Raw genomic sequence first — 21,172 nt, forward strand, 5'->3', positions numbered from 1 at the left:
TCCTTTTCCTTTCCCCACTATCCAAGTGGGCATGGAGTTGGATATAAACCTGTGGCGAGCGTAGCGAGGCGAGCGTAGCGAGCCCCGCAAGGGGACACAGAATACTTTTTAAGAAAATATGCGTTCGCTCGCCACGCTTCGGGCTTGGTGGCTCGCTGCGCTCGCCACGCTATATAAAATCAACTCTATGCCCACTTGGATAGTGGGGAAATGAACAGGACCTTCTTAACATTGAATCCTATGCAAAATCGCATCGAATCGCATCGCATCTGATTGTATGCCTTAAGGTAAGGCATACAATCACAAAATCGGCAGCCCAGATACTACATAAGTACCAAAATCTTTATTCAGTTGGAACAGTGTCACCTCATATAATTTTACAGCAAATACAGCTCAAGTTTTGACTTTATTGTATTCTTTTGTTTTAATTATTTTTTAATTGTGGTTCATATTAGTAATACATTTTTTTCTTTATTCACATTTTAAAATATTTTTAATTAGAACGGTGTATTGATTCAGCCAGTGCTGGCACATCTTTTCTTTTTTTTACATATACCTGTATTTAGGTATATGTTAATTGTTAACATATGTTAACAATCTTTCTTATTTCTTTCCGGGCCTGAGGACACTTCTGCCCTGGCCTCCTGGCCTGAGGTCCCTAATGCCCTGGCCTCCGGGCCTGAGATCCCTGATGCCCTGACCTCCGGGCCTGAGATCCCTGATGCCCTGACCTCCGGGCCTGAGATCCCTGATGCCCTGACCTCCGGGCCTGAGATCCCTGATGCCCTGACCTCCGGGCCTGACGTCCCTAATGCCCTGACCTCCGGGCCTGACGTCCCTAATGCCCTGACCTCCGGGCCTGACGTCCCTAATGCCCTGACCTACTGGCCTGACGTCCCTAATGCCCTGACCTACTGGCCTGACGTCCCTAATGCCCTGGCCTCCGGGTCTGAGGTTGTTCCAGCCATTCATGTTGTGCCTTATTTACCTGAGACACCAGTCTTGCCAAAAATGCCTAAAGTTACTGACTAGTCGAAGCTTTCCAAAGTCCCAGTTTCATCACAGTCATCTGAGCATAGTCACAGGCAGAGTTAATTCCTTCTTCAGAATCGTCAAGGGACACATTCTCCGAGGTTTCATCTCCTATCTACTTTGACAGCAACCTAGTGCAATACAGTACCCTAGTTCACCAATATATGTACATGATAGAGTCAAATCCTGCCTGTGGTATTACTCTCACCAATATAGTCAAACACTTATTCCTGGCCTTCAGGAGTGAAGCTTCAGAATGGGCAAATAGAGTCCAATGATCCAGTGCTACAGACCTTGATGACCTTTACTGAAGCAGTTCTCAAAAGATTCACTTCAAAAACTCCCCATACGGGTCATCCAAGCCTTCCACACAAAATCACGTTTCTAAGGATCAACATGGTAAGGCTTCCAAAACTCACAGGAACCCCAGCTCTTTGAAGACTGTACCCAGGGATATATAAATCGGATATACATCCTTATCCACTATTGATGTTAGTTCACTCAGACATTCCAGGTCACAAGTTTCAACTTCCGATCAATATTCCGGCTCTTGAATTTCTACAATATGTGTTGTTATTCTGCAATATGTTAGCTCAGTGATCCAGTGGTAAGTTCGAGGTCGACAAAGTGTTCAGCTCTAACTCTAGATTTAGACTGAGATTCTGACTTGGATTAAGGGCCTTATTCTGATCGTAGCGGCCAAACGTGCGTATGTTCAACAGAAACAACGTCAAAGGGGAGTGGCGTACAATTGAGCGTACGCCAACGTACACGGACGGGCCAGCCCTTACACTCCGACAACTGGCGTACAACTGAGCGTACGCCACCGTTTACGGACGTCTCTCGTCCGTCTTCACGACGACTTCTTGCGGAAATCTGAGCGTACGCCAGCTTGCACGGACGGGTCTCTATTGTTTTCAATGGAAAACTCAGCTTATGTCACCGCTCGTGAGAGTGAGCGTACGTCCGTGTACGCTGGCATACCCTTCACATATATGGACCTGCAAATCTTGCCTTTCAACTACAATTCTGTCAATTAATTAATTATTCTATTTGTTATTCAATTATTGTTTTCTATTAACTCAATTGTCTACCTTAATAAAGACCCTAATAAAACAACATTTTAACCCTCATTACATGTATATTTGTTATGTTCTAATGTGGCATTTTAATCACTATCTATGTGTCCCCATATTGCTGTTACTTTTAAATCAAGTAATGTTGGTGTTTCTGTATATGTACTAAATTATGTCCATAATTAGTTTGTCCAAAATGTGTAACATGTATACCTACCCTGATGTTATGTGTGATGTTTTAATCGAACAACATTAAACATTCATGCATTTTCACTATGTGTTATTTTACTCAAAAACACACACATTCACACATCAATCATTACCCCTTACCTCAAATTACAAATATAACTTACATTACACATCTGTATGTACCTACCCTTACAAGCCCTCTAACATATTTATTATTAAAAACACAGGCAATTTCTAACAGAATTTAAACTTTTATTTGTAACAAACATAATAAGGGGGGGGGATAAAAATAAATTAAATGAGGGCCTCCAGTTGCCCAAAAAGAATAAATAAATAGAGGAGGGTCAGGAACATTTCCCTCATGATTCTGGCCACCTCCTCCTGGTGCTGTTCAGTGTCTGTAGTGAAGGGATAAAAAAAAAAAATTAATATATAACATACACAAATGTTTGTTGTATTTGTACATAATAAAAAGTTGTGAGTTATGTGTGAAGGCCACATACATTTTTAAACTACATTGAAGATGGGTCTGCTGTAAACACAGTACTAAAAAATAATATGTTAACACACACATACTGTACATAGTAAATAACATTAATTAAATTACTCCTTCTTGGATGAATGTATGCTGTATCCCAATTGGTAGTTTGGTTTTGGGGGACTCTCCTCTAACCTCACAATTAGGCTGTGCTATTTAAGGGTTATGACATTGTTGCGGCTTAAGCACTCCTTACTATTTGAAATTTAGGACATTGCTGTACAAATTATAGGCCTAAAGCTATGTTTGTAAAGCATGCATCCGCATGGCCTCACACACTATTAACAAAACAATCTATAAATTTATGTTGCACATCATGCTGGGAACTGGAGTTACCCAACACATGGAGCCACATAACTACAACACCACTAATGTCGGATATCTCATTGGATGTACTGTTATGTCAATTATTCAAGGGGTGAGGCATGGCCACACTCAAAAAAACCACCAAGGGGACCCTTGTTCCTGGAGAAGGACAGGCCACACCTCATGGTCGCCCTGCAGTGATATGTTGCAACTAATGTTGATGTTGGATACACATATGTGGTTGTTGTGATTGTTTATGTGTAGAAATGTGTAGGTAAACATTAGACACATTATTTACTTACGGCTACTTGAGCCATCCTGGTCGCCGCTGGTTGGGTGTGCGAGTGGGGATTGGAGAGGTTTGGGGGTGGGTGGTGGAGAGGTGTAGGGGGGTTGAAAATGGGGTGGGGAGGGGGTGGGGGTTGGGGAGGGGGTGGGGGTTGAGGAGGGGGTGGGGGTTGAGGAGGGGGTGGGGGTGGGGGTTGGGGAGGGGTTGGGGGTGGGGGTTGGGGAGGGGGTGGGGGTTGGGGAGGGGGTGGGGACATTTGGTGGGCCCCAGCTTGACCCATTGTCTCCTCTTCTTCCTCCTCCTCTTCCTCCTCCTCTTCCTCCTCCTCTTCCTCCTCCTCTTCCTCCTCCTCCTCTTCCGGCTGCTCCTGGGCTGCCTGGTCACGGGCTGCCTGCTCCCGGGCTTCTATGCGGGCTCTTGCCCGTGCTGAAATGTTCATGTTGATGGCATAGAAATCGAAGATTGGGTTTCATAAAAAAGGGGGAAAGAAAAATTCACATTAGTCATGCTCATAACCTTCCACATTATCATTGCTGTTATATTTCAGACATTTATCATGCAAACTAATTGATATGCTACACCCAAAAACTGAGCAACTACTTAACCCCCCCCTATACACCCCCTATACACCCCCTATACACCCCCTATACACCCATATACACCCCCTATACACCCCATATACACCCCCTATACACCCCCTATACACCCCCTATACACCCCCTATACACCCCCATACTCAGGAACATATTTTTAAAAAGTACAGAAAACATTGCAAAAAAACGCAGTCATACTAGTAAATAAAAACTTACATCGGGCAATATGGCGGCGAAGTGAGCATAGCAACACTGGCTGCCGCCGGCGCAGGTCAGACCAGCGCCGCTCAAGTTGGCCCAGGTTTCTGTTGACGCCGGTCCGGGCGAAAATTAGCCGGCGGGCAGCATTATATGCCCGCCGCTTGTCAAGATTTGACACATAAGGGCCCCTGGGCCCCAGGCGGCGGTCCATGACCTCAACCAAGGCCAATAGCTCCTGGGTAGAAAACGCCCTAGCCCTGGATGAAGTCATAGTGGCAATGGCGCAGTTATTAATTGCAGGTACATATATAACTTTTGGTGCTTGCTGATTGGTGTAAAAAATTGTTTGTTTAGTATTAACTTTATTAATCCTTCTTACATGAACAAACTGGATGCGAATAGAAACTTACGCGGACCGTTCCGATATACACACACCATAACCAACAGCATGCATTCAATGTATAGAGAGGAACTGTATATACAGTGTGCGAAAAAGAATACACGCAAGCGTCTACTAATAAATACGCTGCTAAAAGGGGCCCAATGCAACATGTTGGTGTATGACAATTTCAGACTCATTACATATGTAAGGAAAGCATTATAACGTGATGTTTTGAAATGTGACTCACAAAGCATACACGAACTCAAACAGATACCAGCTGACAACACTCATCATTGGAATGACAGGTGCACACATTTCACGATGTAGCACACAATGCTCCACAACCTGTGTATGTGCATATACAGGTGATTGATCAGGTGCGTGGAGACCTGCGTAATTTAAGCGGCAATTATCGGCGGGAAATATCGGCGTAAATTAGCAAGTACATTGCGGGGAAAAATATACGCCCCCTTGTTCATGGCGGGAGATTAACATATAAATATTCAGTCAGATGCAGGCCAGAATTGCTGCAAACATGTCTAACTCAGACGATTCCGCAGCTGAGGACGCTCTGCAGAGAGCACAAGCAGAATCCCTGCTTGAAGCGTTACAGAAGAGGGAACAGGAGCGGAGAAGGAGGGCTCAAGAGAGAGGTAGCCTGCCAGACCAAGCGGGCCCCTCACTAACAGGCCCTGTTCAACCTCCACCAGCTCCACAAGGGCCAAGCAACCAGCCAGAACAAGAGGTTGCATCTCTCCAAACAGGTGTGACCCAGCAGGTGCATGGTGAGAGAACTGGGGCCACCAGAAAACGAGCTGCAACATCTAGGGTGAGGACTGAGCAGGATACCACCTCCAAAAAGAGAAACCCTGCATTTGTAGAGGCAGAATTAAGAATTTTAGTGCCCAGAGCACGTGAATGGATAGAATTGCCAATCAGGAAGCCGGGTGCCAGTGCAAGGAGAAACCTTTGGGACAAGATAACAGAGGAAGTGAACCAGGTGTCACCAGTGGTCAGAAAAGGCAAGTGTGTTTGTCCCCCTGATAATGTCATATGTGTGTACATATGTTACATGTATGTTTTGAGAATAATAGAAAGGTGTGTTTGTAGACAGTGCTACACTTCAATGTCACATGTGAACACAACCATGTCTAATAACCCACATTGATATATGAAACATGCACCATTGGTGTGATGTGAGGTTATGGGCACAGTTCTGCTCATGTGAAGTATGTGAAGTATGTGATGGGACAAGAGAAAGTGTGTTTTGGAAAGAGTTGTTGTAAAGGTGCCCATACACGTTACAATTATTGTATACAATATTGTATACAATATCGCATCTCATAGCATATCGGTTTAGCGATGAGTACAAAAAGTATGTGCAGCACATACTTTTTGTACTAGATCTCATCTAATCTGATCTCATCGCAAAACCGATATGCTATGAGATGCAATATTGTATACAATAATTGTAACGTGTATGGCCACCTTTACATGTTCCATATGATGCAACTGAAACAAGAATGAGCAAACTGTGCACATGTAGCTGGTGAGAAACTACACATCCCAGTATGCCATCCCATAGTTAAATGACTCCATAATAACCACACTGTCAAGCTATGGTGGAATGTGTAGTTTCACAACAGGTGGAGGTGCCTAATTTGGCCAGGGATGATGTCATTTCTGCATAGTGATCTATGTATGTGCATTTAGTGGCCTAATGAATGAGATGAGACACTGAAATGCCTCCTTATGGAGACATTAATGTGTGTGTGGGACACATATGGATAAAAATCATAAGATCACCCACACTAGGAAATGTAACGTAGTCATGATGTTCACTAGCACAGTGGTGCACATATCTCATGGTGATATTTGTATTTTTAAACTTGTAGGTGGACCGACTTCAAAAGTACACTGAAGAGGAAGATGACTGACCGGTACAACCACAGCATGTCCACCGGGAGAGGTCCTATGCCCGATACTTTGGAGTATACCCCCCTGGAGCAGGACGCCTTGGACGTCATTGATGTGGCCGAGGTCAGGGGGATCTCCAATATGGACAGTGAGCTCCCGGCGGAGGTCTTTGATGCTGCTTTTGATGGTAAGTCACAGTAATGCATTGTATTTTGAAAGAGATTTTTTAGTGCGTATGTGATGGTGACATTGTTTTCAATTATTATCCTAGCAGAAGCAGAAACCCAGGATGTACCGGCAGCATCTTCCTCTGCAGAGCCACAGGTGGAGCAAGTGGTCCAGCCTCCACCAAGAAGACACCCCCAGCCCCAGCCACAGGAGACATGGGATGAGAGCATGATGGTGACGCTGGAGAGGATCGAGCAGCAAGGGGTGGATGCTGCGCTCCGTCAGCAGCAGATTGGGGAATTTTTGGAGGATTGGAAGGCCACAAACAGGCAGCAGTGTGAGGCCTTCAACCGCATTAATGACACTCTGGCGGCTGGCATGCAAAACATTGGCCAACACCTCAGCCGCCTGAATGACATTCTTGCGGAGCTGCTGCCCACCGCCAGGTCCCTAAGGGACAATCCCCCATCTGCTTGCCCACCCTAAGCTGCTCCCCAACCTTCCACCTCTGCTGACCCTCCTGTGTCCACTAGGGGAAGACGCCGCAAGCCATCTGACCCAAAGGCCCCTGTCCCCAAGGCCCCATCTAAAAGGGGGAGAAAAGGGCCCAAATAATGAGACCTGGTTCACTTCCTCTGTGGTTGGACCCCAAATGTTTAAATTGCACTGGACATCCACTTCCTGAGTTGGCCATCTATCCATTTTCATGCCATGGGCATTAAAGTTCTTATTTTGACCTCTACAAATGCAGGATAAATTTTTGGTGGTGTGTATCTTGCTTAGTATTCACCCTGGTTGTTGCAGTACGTATTCTAGTGTCCCCATTTCTTTCACCATTGCATTTGCAGGGTAACACATGTTTGGAGATATGCAACCTCTTGTTCTGGCTGTTTTTTTTATTTTTGTGTCTATTTTATTTGTTTATTTGATTTATGACATGAAAGTGTCAAGCTGTGATGCTGAACAGCAAATAAATTTATTTTACAAATTAAATCTAAATTGTGGTATGTGTAATTTCTTGTGTGAAACAAATACTAGATTTATGTGTACTTACTGACCAGGGTATTTTTGAACATTTGTTGAAGTGTGGTCGAAGTTTCCCATGTGTAACCCTCTCCATGGTCATTCCCATGTTCCTATCCAACTTTTCCCTGCTAATTAGTTTGTGTCAGCACATGTGCAGAGCAACTTAATAGGTGAGAAAGCAGTTTGTGTGCAGGTGAGGTAGCTCCTACAGTAGTAGGTAAAAGCAGGTCCAGAACAATGCTTTCCTCATGGAGTGGGTGAGGCAGACAAACAAGGGTCAAAAGGTACATTTGTGTAGGAATGCATATGTGTCCTCCCTAAAAAAAGATGTGTGAATCGGCCAAACATGATAAAATTGCTTGTGAAGAAACATGTATAAGTTTTTAAATATATATGATTTGACAGTGTCATAAGCAGATGTAGGAATCCTTTGTTAGAGAGATGTGAGTGCAATAATGTGATTGGTGGCATCTTACATCCAGAGTGTAGTCAAATCCAATTCATAGCAGATCAGATAGTGGTACAGTTCTGTATTTTGGGTACTATACAAAGATTGTGTGCAAAATAGTGGGCATGGGCTTAAAACATTGCTGAAACATCCTTTGTAGGTGTTAGATGTGGTTTATGTTATTGTATCCTAAATACAAAACCTATGTTTGTATTAGAGTGAACACGTTGACACATGTCGACTTGTGTAGATTGAGTGTGCTACTGTGTAAAGTCTATGAAAGCACGTAGTGAATGTGTCTAACTGTTTAGCAAATAGCTACCTTAGCATATATAAGCAGGTCTTAAAAAGATTCTTACCTTAAATTAAACAAACCTTTAAATGTAGAGAAGTATAGAAAGATAAGCTTCCAATGTGTTTGAGTGCTGTGTGTGGCTTGCAGGTAGTGAAATCATGGTTTGGACTTAATAGACTGCAGCATTGCTTATTACATTCAGGTGTATGTGTTTGAGTAGTAATCAGCGTAAATTAGCAAACCCAGGCGCACGCTGGCATGCGGTATCTGTAGGGGTGGTTTGAGATGGCGGTTGGCGGCCGCCTGTTTTGTGTCCGAAATGAACGGTGCCTTAGTCGATCGTGCAGTAGTAGCACCGCTCATTTTTGGTGCACACCCCCGTGTACGCCCATATTTACGCCCATTTTCCCTCATTATTTCGGCCGCTCCCCTCTTCACGCCCCTATGCCGCCCCCAATGCCCGTACACTCGCATATAGGTTTTTTCGCACGTAGAGGCCTGTCCGTAAGCGTTGTGAAGTGTTCGCGCCTGCGCATTAGCGAATGTACGCATGCGCAGATCATAAAAAATCCCGGGACGTACGCGTACGGACCGGCCGCTCCAACCAGAATAAGGCCCTAAGACATCACTCCTTTCTTTGGAGATCCCGTGTTGCCTGAAAAATACTTCTCTGATTTAAAGGTTCCGCCTCCCTCTGGAAGGTCAAGACATTCTCATATGAATAAAAAGAATAGTCATATATCTTGATTCCACTTCTAGGAAGTTCATATTATTCTGTGATTCCTTTACTAGCAGCTCCTGTTAACCCAATCAAAGATTCCTTTACTAGATGCCCAAATTTCAGTGTGGGTGTCAGGAGTCCACCCATAAGGAGGGGGTACGGATCTGCTTATTTCAGTTTAACTGACTTGTAATCTTCTGTCTCTGCTAAGCTCAAACTGCATCCATGCTGCCAATCAGTGTTGTTCTGAGCATTGCTGACTAATTAAACACCTGAGTAAATTCAGCCTGCAGCAGAGATCGCCAGTAACCCTTTGGTGGCCTGTTCCTGGTCTCACATCTGTTTAGTTCTGCCTGAGATTTCTGTATCCATGCCATGTATTTTGGATTACCCTCCTTGCTGTCAGCCAATCCTTGTAACACAGGTGGGATAAATATCCTGCATTCAAGGCCAGAGGTTGCTTTCAGCAACAACACATGCAGACGCCTGATTCCAGTATCCAGTTTTCTAGTTACCTGGTTCAATGCGTTTTCCCTACCAAGCCTCCAAGCTGTATCCGGGCTCCTGTCCAGCTACCAGACTCTCCCCAGATACCACACCTTCACCTCCTTACATAGCACTTATGTGCTTCTTATTTAACACCTACTAACTTTCATTTGTGTGCTGCCCTGGAGTAGTCAGCCTGTGCCGGCATATTGGGGGCCCACACCCCAGACCCATACCCAGTGTTAGGGACCCCCAGTGACAGAGATGCCTTGACGTACGGCCTGGGGGCTTAGCCCTATATCTGCAGATATATGCAACCAAGATCTCTGTATTATCTGATTATTATATGTATATTTCTCATTCAGTGTGCAATAGGGATACAAACTGTTTTTTTTTTTTCCTAACCAGATTTACCCCTCCCTGTTGGCACCTGAATGACAGACCTCTGATTGAGCAGCTTGCCAATAAAAGTGTTCTCCCCAGATACTGTCCAGCTTTCTAGCGGCTCATTGGATGCTGTCCACCTCTCAGTCACTTACCAGACAGTCAGTTTTCAAGACGCTCATCAGACACCATCTGCCTCTGAGCCATTTACCGGATGTTCCTTAGTTATTATTTCTATTATTCCAGCATTCCCCAGATTCAGCTACCAGCATACCTTTACAGGACCATTCACTATCCACCACTTCTCACCACAGTCATAACTGAGTGCACAAAAACCCAGACGTGACAAAAGGCCATTACTCACTACTCCTTTTTTTTTTTTTTTTTTACTTCAAATCTTTATTATATTTTTATCATCCATAGTACATAAGAAAAACATAACATAAGATATACCAACATACAATACATTAAAATCCAGCTTAGATATATATACAAAATAGACTTCATTAGCTCTTTGCGCCTGTTCCCCGTCACTCCACTTTTTCTCGAAAGGCCGCGCTCGCAGCCTCCAGCATGGCATGCTAGGTCAACTACTATACTTATATCTTGTCAGTTAATCCCTGGCTGTAATTATTCCCAGAATCTATCTCATGGGTTTATATATCGAGACCGGTATTTAAAGTAACGAGCTATCTATACATATTTTAACCCAGTTAGATACATTGGATGATTGCATTTTACTGCCTGCAAAATATCTCAGCCCCGACTGGTTTATACCACTATGCCGCACCTATTATATCAATATTTGGTTTGTGAAGCTTGTGATGCTTGTGCACTTGAAAAAGAAAAGAAAAAACGAAAAAGAAAGAAAACAATTATATATATATATATATATATATATATATGTTAGTACTATATAGTGAGGTATTCATACCATATGACTTTTCTCATACAATATTGAATTAAGACTACTAACAAACCTTTTAAAGGGATATAGTGACCGGAGCGAATCAACGCCCCATTAGTCTAATTGTGTCCAATGATTATTATACTAAATCGTTATATTTCATAATAAACAATCCCAACCCCACGATGACCCATCCCACCATACCCTAACCCTAACCCCCCGTTCAGTGGTTAGTGACTCTGTCCTAAAGACAATATACCTTAAATTAAACATAGTAATATGAGGAATTAATCCATCTGTGCCATATTAATTTAAATTTGGTTAACGTGCTACGGTTAGCGTATAGTGATTGCTCCTGTCTGCTGATGTAATTCACTAGTGCTACCCAGTGGTTCAGCTCGGGGGCAGCTTTAGCCATCCAATTTCTGCCAATTATGACTTTCGCCAATGCACATAGATTGTTAATGTAGGTTTTCTCGTTACAACAAATAGTATCACCCATTACACCCAATAGGCAGCACTTAACAGACAGTATCTCCTCCCTTACCCCTGTGTCTACTAATACCTTTTTAACTTCTTCCCAGAACTTTGCCACACTCTGACACTCCCATATCAAATGTATAAAAGATCCGGTAGGATCGCTGCACTTGGGGCAAGTTGCGGCAGCTTTACCTGGGAATTTGGTTAATATTTTTACAGTCAGGTAGGATCTATGGAGTATATACAATTGCGTTAATTGGACCCGAAGGGAGTTTGTGGCTTTATTTGTAGATTTCATTGCTTTCAACCAATTTTCCTCACTAAGTTCACCCACATCTTGTGCCCATTTATCCCGCAGATCCATCAATTCGTCTTTATGCACTTCTTTACCCATTGTCTTATATATCCTAGAGACTAACTTTTTTTTATTGCTAGACATTAATATAGTTTTTATTAAAGAGTCCCCGAAAATCGGGGCATCTTTAGGAAAGTGTGACTGGATTACACTTCTTAATTGTAGGTATCGGTAAAAATGTGTCTGGGGCAAATTAAATTCTAGTTTTAGTTGAGAGAATGATTTAAGCCCCGTTGGAATAAAGATCTGATGTAGTTTAGTAACCTCATAGGAGTGCCAGGCCTCGTTGATCTGTAGGTTAGACACTTCTTGGTCTGTAAGTTGATCCACAATCCGAACTTCTCTATCTAAAAAATCTACGCCCATTATTTGGTCTACCTCTTGCCAGATTTTAATGGCCTGTACCATTAATGGCGGGTCGATACTTTTTAATTCCCCTAATATGATTCTCTGAGCCGGGCTGCCTCCAGAGATTGAAAGGGAGGACAACTTATTGGCGTACTCCCAGCCAATTTCCCCCTGTAGGAACCAAGTTCTTAATTGAACTAGCTGGGCGGCCAAATAATATCGCCTCATATCTGGCAGACCCAGTCCTCCTTCACCATTACCCCTCGTCAATTTATTTAAGCTAATTTTATGACGCGCTCCGTTCCAGATAAACGCAGCTATAATACTATTAAGTTTCCGGAATAGAGGTTTCGGAAGATAGATAGGGGATTGCTGAAAGGTATATAGAAATTTGAGGAGAACTGCCATTTTTACCAGGTTTATTCTCCCTGTAACAATCAGGGGAAGTTTGGACCAAGATTTAATTTTATCCTTTAACCATACAAATAAGGGCTGAATATTGAGTTGGACGTATTCACTAGGGTCCCAAGATATATTAATACCAAGATATTTAAAAGTTGTAACCCATTTCAAAGGTTGGGCTGGTAGTGGAGACTGTCTCAAAGACGGGCTAACTGGGAAGATAATAGATTTAGACTTATTTATTCTGAAAACTGTATAATCACCGAAGTTGTCAATCAACTCCAAGACCACCTTAAGGGACTTTCTATGATCCATTAAATAGATTAAGAGGTCGTCGGCATATAATGAAACAATATCATTACTGCCGCCCAACGGGAAGCCCATAGTTACTGGGTGTTGCCTCAGCAGGCAAGCCAGAGGCTCAATTGCCAGGGCGAACAGGACAGGGGAGAGGGGACACCCCTGTCTCGTCCCCCTGGCAAGAGCAAAAGCTGGCGATGTCCATCCATTTACGGTGACCCTCGCCCTCGGACCGGTATATAAAAGTTGTATCCATTTAATGAACTTTGGCCCCAGTCCGAACGCGCAGAGCACCGCCCAGAGATAGGGCCACTCAATAGCGTCGAACGCTTTAATTGCATCAAGCGAGACTATAATTGAGCCACCGTTGTCCTTACTGATAGTCTGAAGATGGGTATAGAGATGATGTATATTAATAGAAGTATCTTTACCGGGCATGAAACCTGATTGATTATGGTGAATTAATGTAAGTATATGTTGGTTTAGACTATACGCAAGTATTTTTGCCAATATCTTGGCCTCAGCAGAAATCAGAGATATTGGCCTATATGAATCAAGATCCCGGGCCGATTTCCCGGTTTTTAAAATTACAACAATTTTAGCCTCGGACTATGGGCCTTATTTTGGTTCATTCTTTCTGACAAAATCCTTCTTAGATGGACAAAACCATGTGCACTGCAGGGGGGGGCAGATGTAACATGTGCAGAGAGAATTAGATTTGGGTGAGTAATTTTGTTTCTGAGCAGGGAAAATACTGACTGCTTTATTTTTACACTGCAATATAGATCTCACTTTGAAGTAAAATCCCACCCAAATCTAATTCTCTCTGCACAAGTAACACCTGCCCCACCTGCAGTGCACATGGTTTTGCCCATCTAAGAAGGATTTTGTCAGAAAGAATGAACCAAAATAAGGCCCATTGTTGGAGGGATGGTGCCGTCAGCGAAACAGTTATTAAGTGTCTCCAAGAGTAGCGGTGCTAAAAGGTTCCGGTACTTCTTGTAAATTTCCATGGGGATCCCGTCTAATCCGGGTGCTTTCCCACTAGTTGAGTCATCGATTGCTTTGACAACCTCGGTGATCATCAGGGGGGATTCTAATTCTGTCCTGGCATCTTTATGTAGGATAGGGAGAGCAATGTTAACCAAAAATTCTTCAATCTCAGTTGGACTGTGCTGTAACTGGGAAGTGTATATCCCTGTGAAATATGACCTAAATGCTTCGCCTATTTGTGGGGTGGAGCTTACTAATTCCCCCTTTTCATTTATGATAGAACTAATGGTTTTAGAGGCTAACTCCGCTCGAGACAAGTAGGAAAGGTATTTACCTGACTTATCAGAATAACGGTATTTTACCTGGGTTTTATGGAGCATAATTTTGGCGTTTTCTGCCTTTACTGCCTCTACCCATATACTCTGAGCCTTTAACCAGGACTGAAAAGCACTATCGGTGTTATTAGACAGATATTCAGCTTCACTAGCCATACTAATTTCTTCTTTCTCCTGAATTGTCTTTCTACATTCTTTCTTAAATACAGCTATACATTTCCGTAGGGTTCCCCTCAGATATGCCTTAAAGGCATCCCATAGTATTGCTGCCGAGGCAGAACCTTGGTTGACCTCCCAATATTCCCGCCATTGTTCTTCCAGGTTCTCACTACTATCAATATTATGCAACCAGTTAGAATTGAAACTCCAAAAGCTGCACCCCCGATCGGTGTTCAGAGAGAGTTCCATATAGACCGGAGAGTGATCTGAGATACCTCTCGATCTATATTCGATCTTATGAACTTGGGGGGCGAGGCTATTGGAGACCAATATATAATCAATCCTGGAAAAAGTGGAATATGATGTAGAGAAACATGAGTATTGACGAGTGGAGGGATTTTGTATCCGCCATGGATCCACCCATCCGACATTTTGCATAAAGTTTGCCAATCCCCTGTTACCTCGGCCTGTTCCACTATTACCACTTCTCCACCGATCTAATTGAGGGTCCAGAATGTTATTTAGATCACCCATACAGATGACCGGGGAGTTAGGAGAGTGGGCAGCAAATTCAATAGCTTTAGTAAGGATTTTATACGAGAAGGGAGGTGGAATGTAGATAGACAAAATAATAAATGGAGAATCCGCAATTAAACAATCTAAAAAAATATAACAACCCCCTGGGTCAGACCAAACCCAATTGCATGTAAAAGACAACGTTTTTTTTATCAACAATGAAACTCCCCTAGCAGAGGAAGTAAAGGAGGCATGGCAGGAGTATCCAACCCATGGTTTCTTTAGGGCCATTTGTTTCGCTCCCACCAAATGAGTTTCTGTCAAAGCAACTATGTCTGGGGCCATTTTTCTTAGACGATTCATAACTAGGGAGCGTTTTATTTTACAATTCAGTCCCCGGACATTCCAGGTCACTATTTTAATATTAATACCTAAATTGTTAACCCCTGCCATACCTCCCCATTAAATGTATCCCTACAGCAGGGTAACGAGTCAACAGGCGCAATGCATCTATACCTGGATTTACACAAAAACAATACAAACTGTACATAGACCCCCCCAGTCCCCTCCCCCCTCCCTGTATACCTCCCAGTGCTAGGCATACCTGATCTATATCTATCCCCCCTCCCCCAAAAAAAAGAAAAGAAAAGAAGAGAGAAAAATATATACACAAGTATCGAAACAGGAAGGTCTTTCGACCCCTGATAGCTGATAAGAGAAGGAAGAGAAAAAAAAAAAAAAAGAAATCGGGCCACCAATATGCGGAAGAGATCCCCCTAGCTATTCAATTTCTACCAACATGTTTGGCTAAGCCTCTGCCAGTTGTCGAGAACCAGGGCTATTAACGTCAAGCCATTTTAAAGCTTCCTGTGGAGTTAAGAAAAATAGAGTCTCGTTGTTGTAGATCACTCTAAGTTTCGATGGAAACAGCATTGAGTACTTAATACTCTTCTCACGGAGTCGCCTTTTCACGTCAATAAACCTTGCTCTGTCTTTCTGTACCTCTAAGGCAAAATCTGGAAATACTGCGATCTGAGTTCCATTAAGCATCAGTGGACCCTTTAAGCGTATTAGACGTAGAAGAGTGTCTCTGTCCTGAAAGTTCAAGAACCTAACAATTAGGGTCCTTGGGGCAGATCCCGGAGGGAGTGGTCTGGGGGGTACCCTATGCGCCCGCTCTATGGCGAATTGCTTTGAAAACGCTTCCTGGCCAAAGGATGTAAGTAACCATTCTATTATGAATTTTGGGGCATCGGATCCCTCCTCCTTTTCAGGGATACCCACAAAACGCAGGTTGTTTCTGCGAGATCGACCCTCAATATCCAGCAATTTTGCCCCCATCTCAGTTACTTGTTGAGACAGTCTATCAACTTTTTGGGTACAGTTACTGCTGTTGTCCTCAACGGCTGATATCCGTAATTCAGCTGCACTAATCCTTTCTATTGTTTTTTGTAGGTCCAGCTTAATCGAGGATATGTCAGTTTGTAAATCCTTAATTTGGTCAGACAAACGTTGTTCTGATGTATTAATTGCTTCTAATATCTGTTGAAGGGTATTATCTGGTGCAGGTGAAACTGGCTTGCTTTTTGCGGGGGTAGTTTGCGGCGTGGTGTTAGGAGTCTGTGACGCATTGCCCCCTTGTGCTCGGGCAAACTTTTCCAGACGAGCGGCAGCAGTTGCGTTACCAGTCTTGCCCATTTTTATAATTGAATTCGCTGGTAGTCCCAGCCAGATTATCGTCTTGCGACAATATACCAGTAAAGCAGGTAGGGGAGGCTATTCCCTACACACGGGGCCCTGCCTCGGTTTTCGCCGCTGGGATACTATCCGGAGGGGACTATACAGACAGCTTCGGTTTTACATGTGTCTAATTAAGAAACAATAAAAAAAAATTCAGACTTAGACTGTGGTAGGCAGCTTACGTTATATATGCCTTTGTAGTATATGAGGATATGAGGGAGTAAAGAGAGGACCCTCTCACCGTCCCCGACTCCGGGCACCTCTATCTGGCTGTATTTAGTCACCAACTTGATGGGCCAATAAGTCGTATATTACTACTCCAAACACCAATGCCACTCCCCAATTAAATGTCCTTAGCTTTTTTATTTTGGCATCTGTTGTGCAAATAGTATTATACAGTCACCGGTAGTAAATAATGAAGTTATACTGCACCAGATTGTTGAATATTCAGTTCATCTGAGTGATGGCTGGCTGGTATATACAATCTTCGAGCGGCAGAAAACCTTCTCACTGTCTCCCATGCTTGCAGCGCCTGTATTGTCAGCTTTTTCAGCAGAGTCCCGGTGCCATATGCTGTTGTGGTCTCTGCAGGGAGCAGCCAGATATACCACGCTTTTACTCCGTCTGTATCCCTCTCACACCTCTCTGCCAGATCGTCTTGCTGCAGGTTTGGGGAGTAGATAGTGAGGTGAGACCCTCTCACTGTCTCACCCTCACGTTGCTCCGTCTGTGCCGCACACTCGCCTCTTGCCCAAATCGTCTTACTGCGGCTGGGGAGTAGATGGTGAGGTGAGACCCTCTCACTGTCTCACCCTCATGTTGCTCCGTCTGTGCCGCACACTCGCCTCTTGCCCAAATCGTCTTACTGCGGCTGGGGAGTAGATGGTGAGGTGAGACCCTCTCACTGTCTCACCCTCACGTTACTCCGTCTGAGCCGCACACTCGCCTCTTGCCTCTTGCCTGAATCGACTTGGAGCGTCTCTCTGGCCTGGCTCTCTCACTGCCCGGCAATGCACAGAAGCGGGCGGGCGTGTAGTCGCGTGTGACGCAACCTCCGGGAAGGGAAGGGTAAGGATGGTGCACCACTGGCTGTGACAGTGTAGTTCCGTCTGACCAGCAGCACGCCAGCGGGTACTCCAAATACTACGATAGGGGATATTTGTGCGGCTAATCGCACGTTATTGTGCCAGTATACCGGTATTTCAGGATCTTCAGTGGCTTAGTTTGGCGGATTTTTACATAGCCCGGGGAGCTCTCACCTCCACCTCACTCACTCCCGCACCGCTGTGGCCCCGCCTCTTCCTCCCACTACTCCTTCTTCTAGATCTTTTTGCTGCCTTTGACACTGTTGATCACACTCTTCTCATACAAACAGTATACTAGCTATGTCTTAATGATAAAGCCCTTTCCTGGTTCTAATCTTACCTATCTAATTGCTCTTTCAGTGCTTTTCTGATTCCACATCTTCACTACCTCTGTCAGTTGGAGTTCCGCAAGGCTAATTCCTCTGCTTTTCTCAATCTATACCTCATATTTTGGTAAACTAATCAGCTCATTTGGATTTCAGTATCACTTGTATGCGGATTACACTCAAATCTATCAACCCCAGAGTGGTCACCAGTGGTGTTGGGCTGAGTCTCTGAATGCTTCTCTGCCATCTCATCTTGGATGTCTTTTCGCCACCTCAAACTCAATATTTCCAAAACAGATTAATTATATCCCCACCAGCCAAGAGCAGTTACCATCCTGATATCTCCATAACTTGACAACTCGACAATCTACCTTACAAGCTCGCTGTACAGGGTTCATCTTCAACTCTGAACGGTCCTTTGTTCCCCACATTCAATCTGTCTCCAAATCATGTTACATACATCAAAAAATATATACAAAATATGTCACATGTTATCTTACACAAGACACTACTAACTATCTAATCCCTGCACTCATTATATCCTACATTGAATATTACAATAGTCTACTAACTGGTCTTCCTAAAATCAGACTCTTGCCACTGCAATCCATGTTGAATTCTGACGCTAGGCTGATCTTCCTAGCAAGATGTTAATCTGCTGCTGATCCGCTCTGCCAGTTTAAAAAAAATATTCAATATAGAAAACTTCTAATCACATAAAGCTATCAACCATGACCACTCATGACAAACTCACATGTCATCTCACGGCTCGACTACTGCAATGTTCTCCTCACCGGCCTCGCTCAATCCAAACTGGCTCCTCTCCAATCTGTCCTCAATGCTGCAGCCAGGCTTATCTTCCTCTCCCGCCGCTCTAATTCTGCCACTCCCCTTCAACAAAATCTGCACTGGCTTCCTTTCCCCTACAGAATCCTCTTCAAACACCTCACACTCACATACAGGGCCATCTCTAATTCCATTGCTCCATATATCTCTAACCTCATCTCCATTCATACACCCTCCCGCCCTCTACGGTCGGCTGACGACTGTCGTCTCTCCTCCACCCTGATCACTGCTTCCCATGCTAGAGTACAGGACTTTGCCCGTGCTGCACCCCTTCAGTGGAACGCACTCCCTCGCTCCATTAGACTCTCCCCGACCTTGCAAAGCTTCAAACGGGCACTGAAAACTCACCTATTCATCAAAGCATACCCTTCCACTGCATAAACAAGATGGTTCTCTGACCCCTTGCCTGTTTACATCCTGCTATCTAACCACCACCCACTTGCTTGCACCTCTTGTAATCTGTCTGTCTGCCCTTCCTACTAGATTGTAAGCTCCTCCAAGTAGGGCCCTCTTCCCTCCTGTTGTCAAAGCCCTCATCTCTTCACATGTCACTCACAGCTCTCCTATACTCCAACACTCAGTGACCATCTTTGTCCGCATACTCATCTCCATCATTGGCATCTAGCCTCTAGTTGTATGTTGATTGAGTCCTCACTACTTATATCCAAGCTGTAATGTGTATTGAACTGTGGCGCTCTTTATTTGTACTGTATTCTTGTTATTTATTCAATGTTATGCCAAGCTTTGTCTCCCTGTATTGTTCCTTTGTACGGCGCTGCGAAACACTTGTGGCGCCTTATAAATAAAATTATAATAATAATAACCATACTACATCAATGTATATCACTACTTATCTCTAAATATCTTCCAACTCGATCACTCTGCTCTGCACAAGATCTGCATCTGTCTTCTATATGGATTACTAGCTCCCATTCACTATTACAGGACTTTCACCGGGCTGCCCCACTCTATGGAATGTCCGTCCACGCACAATAGGACTCACTACTAGACTCCAGACCTTCAAGCGTTCCCTGAAAACTCACCCTAACATATTTAAGTTCCACACGCATAACCATCTAAGGCACTTATGTATCATATAGCTTTCCTTCTGGTCTTGGTGGGACTGCTAAGCTATTACTGGTGCCTGTCCTTGTGTTTCTCTCCTATGTCCCTGTAGATTGTAAACTTGCAGCAGGGCCCTCTTACCTCCAAGTCTGTTGTTACCCAGTTTGTACTATCATGGGGCATTATTCTGATCGAATCGGCGAAACGTGCGTACGGTCCGTCACACCGTGTTTCCCGTATGCTCACGGTGAGCGTAAGTCCGCCCATAGAACAGCCGCACATGGACGGTCACAAACATCGACAATGGGGAGTGGCATTCACTTGAGCATACGCCACCATGCACGGACGGATCTCCCTTAGCCACTGATACCTGGCGTACATCAGAGTGTACGCCACAGTGTACGGACGGAAGTTCATAGCAGATATGAAAGTGCATAATGTATGTTCTTGGGAAAAAATATACAGATTGTGTGCAAAATAGTGGCCATGGCCTTAGGACATTGCTCCACCATTGCAAGTAGAAATTGAGACCAAAACCATCATTGTTGCTCTTAGACGTGGTTTATGTGTTTTTTTCATAATAAAAAAACTGGTATGTTTGTGTTACCGTGAAAAAGTTGACACATGTCGACTCCTGTGAATTGAGTGTCCTGCTTTTAAAGTATAAAAATACTTTCTGAATGGGTGTAGATGGTTATAAAATAACTACCTGGACATATATAAGCAGGTATTAGAATGAATATTAACTAAAATTAAAGTGTAGAAAGATACGCTTCCAATGTGTTTGAGGGCTGTGTGTGGCTTGCAGGTAGTTCTTATGGGATACAGGGAAGTCGTTCTTAACGATGGGGAAAAGAGCATATCCGAAGGAGACAGGCACATATAAAACTTTATACCGGGTGTACTGGCTCCTCCCCTCTGCTCCCCCCCCTCCAGCCAGTTAAGGGAACTGTGCCGAAGGAGAAGAACAGTATGAGAGGAATATGTGTAATATTTACCGTGGGGAGATTCATCCAGCACACCCAACATACATTCAACGTACATAGACCACATTAGCGACCACAGAACCTGGGAAGTCTAAGGGCCTAAGAAGATGTCAAACATGACAACTTTTTTGAACTGTGTTCCAACTGGAACAATGTATAAGAATTATCACTTAAGTGACAATCTACACTCGTGAACCTTTAAGGTACACGATGTAACAGTAAGTTACCTTGGTAACCTACACCCTTATGTCCGCAAGGAACAAAAAGGGTAACAGAAG

General features: G+C 43.8%; 1 long non-coding RNA gene across 1 annotated transcript in view; it reads left to right on the top strand.

Annotated features, from left to right (window-relative positions):
• Positions 1 to 21,172, top strand: part of LOC146054607 (uncharacterized) — a 60,837-nt gene that overhangs the window by 26,191 nt on the left and 13,474 nt on the right. The gene's annotated exons all lie outside the window — the stretch shown is intronic.

This window comes from Crinia signifera, unplaced genomic scaffold, assembly GCF_055691185.1.
Source record: "Crinia signifera unplaced genomic scaffold, ASM5569118v1 HAP2_SCAFFOLD_270, whole genome shotgun sequence".
Lineage (NCBI taxonomy): Eukaryota > Metazoa > Chordata > Amphibia > Anura > Myobatrachidae > Crinia > Crinia signifera.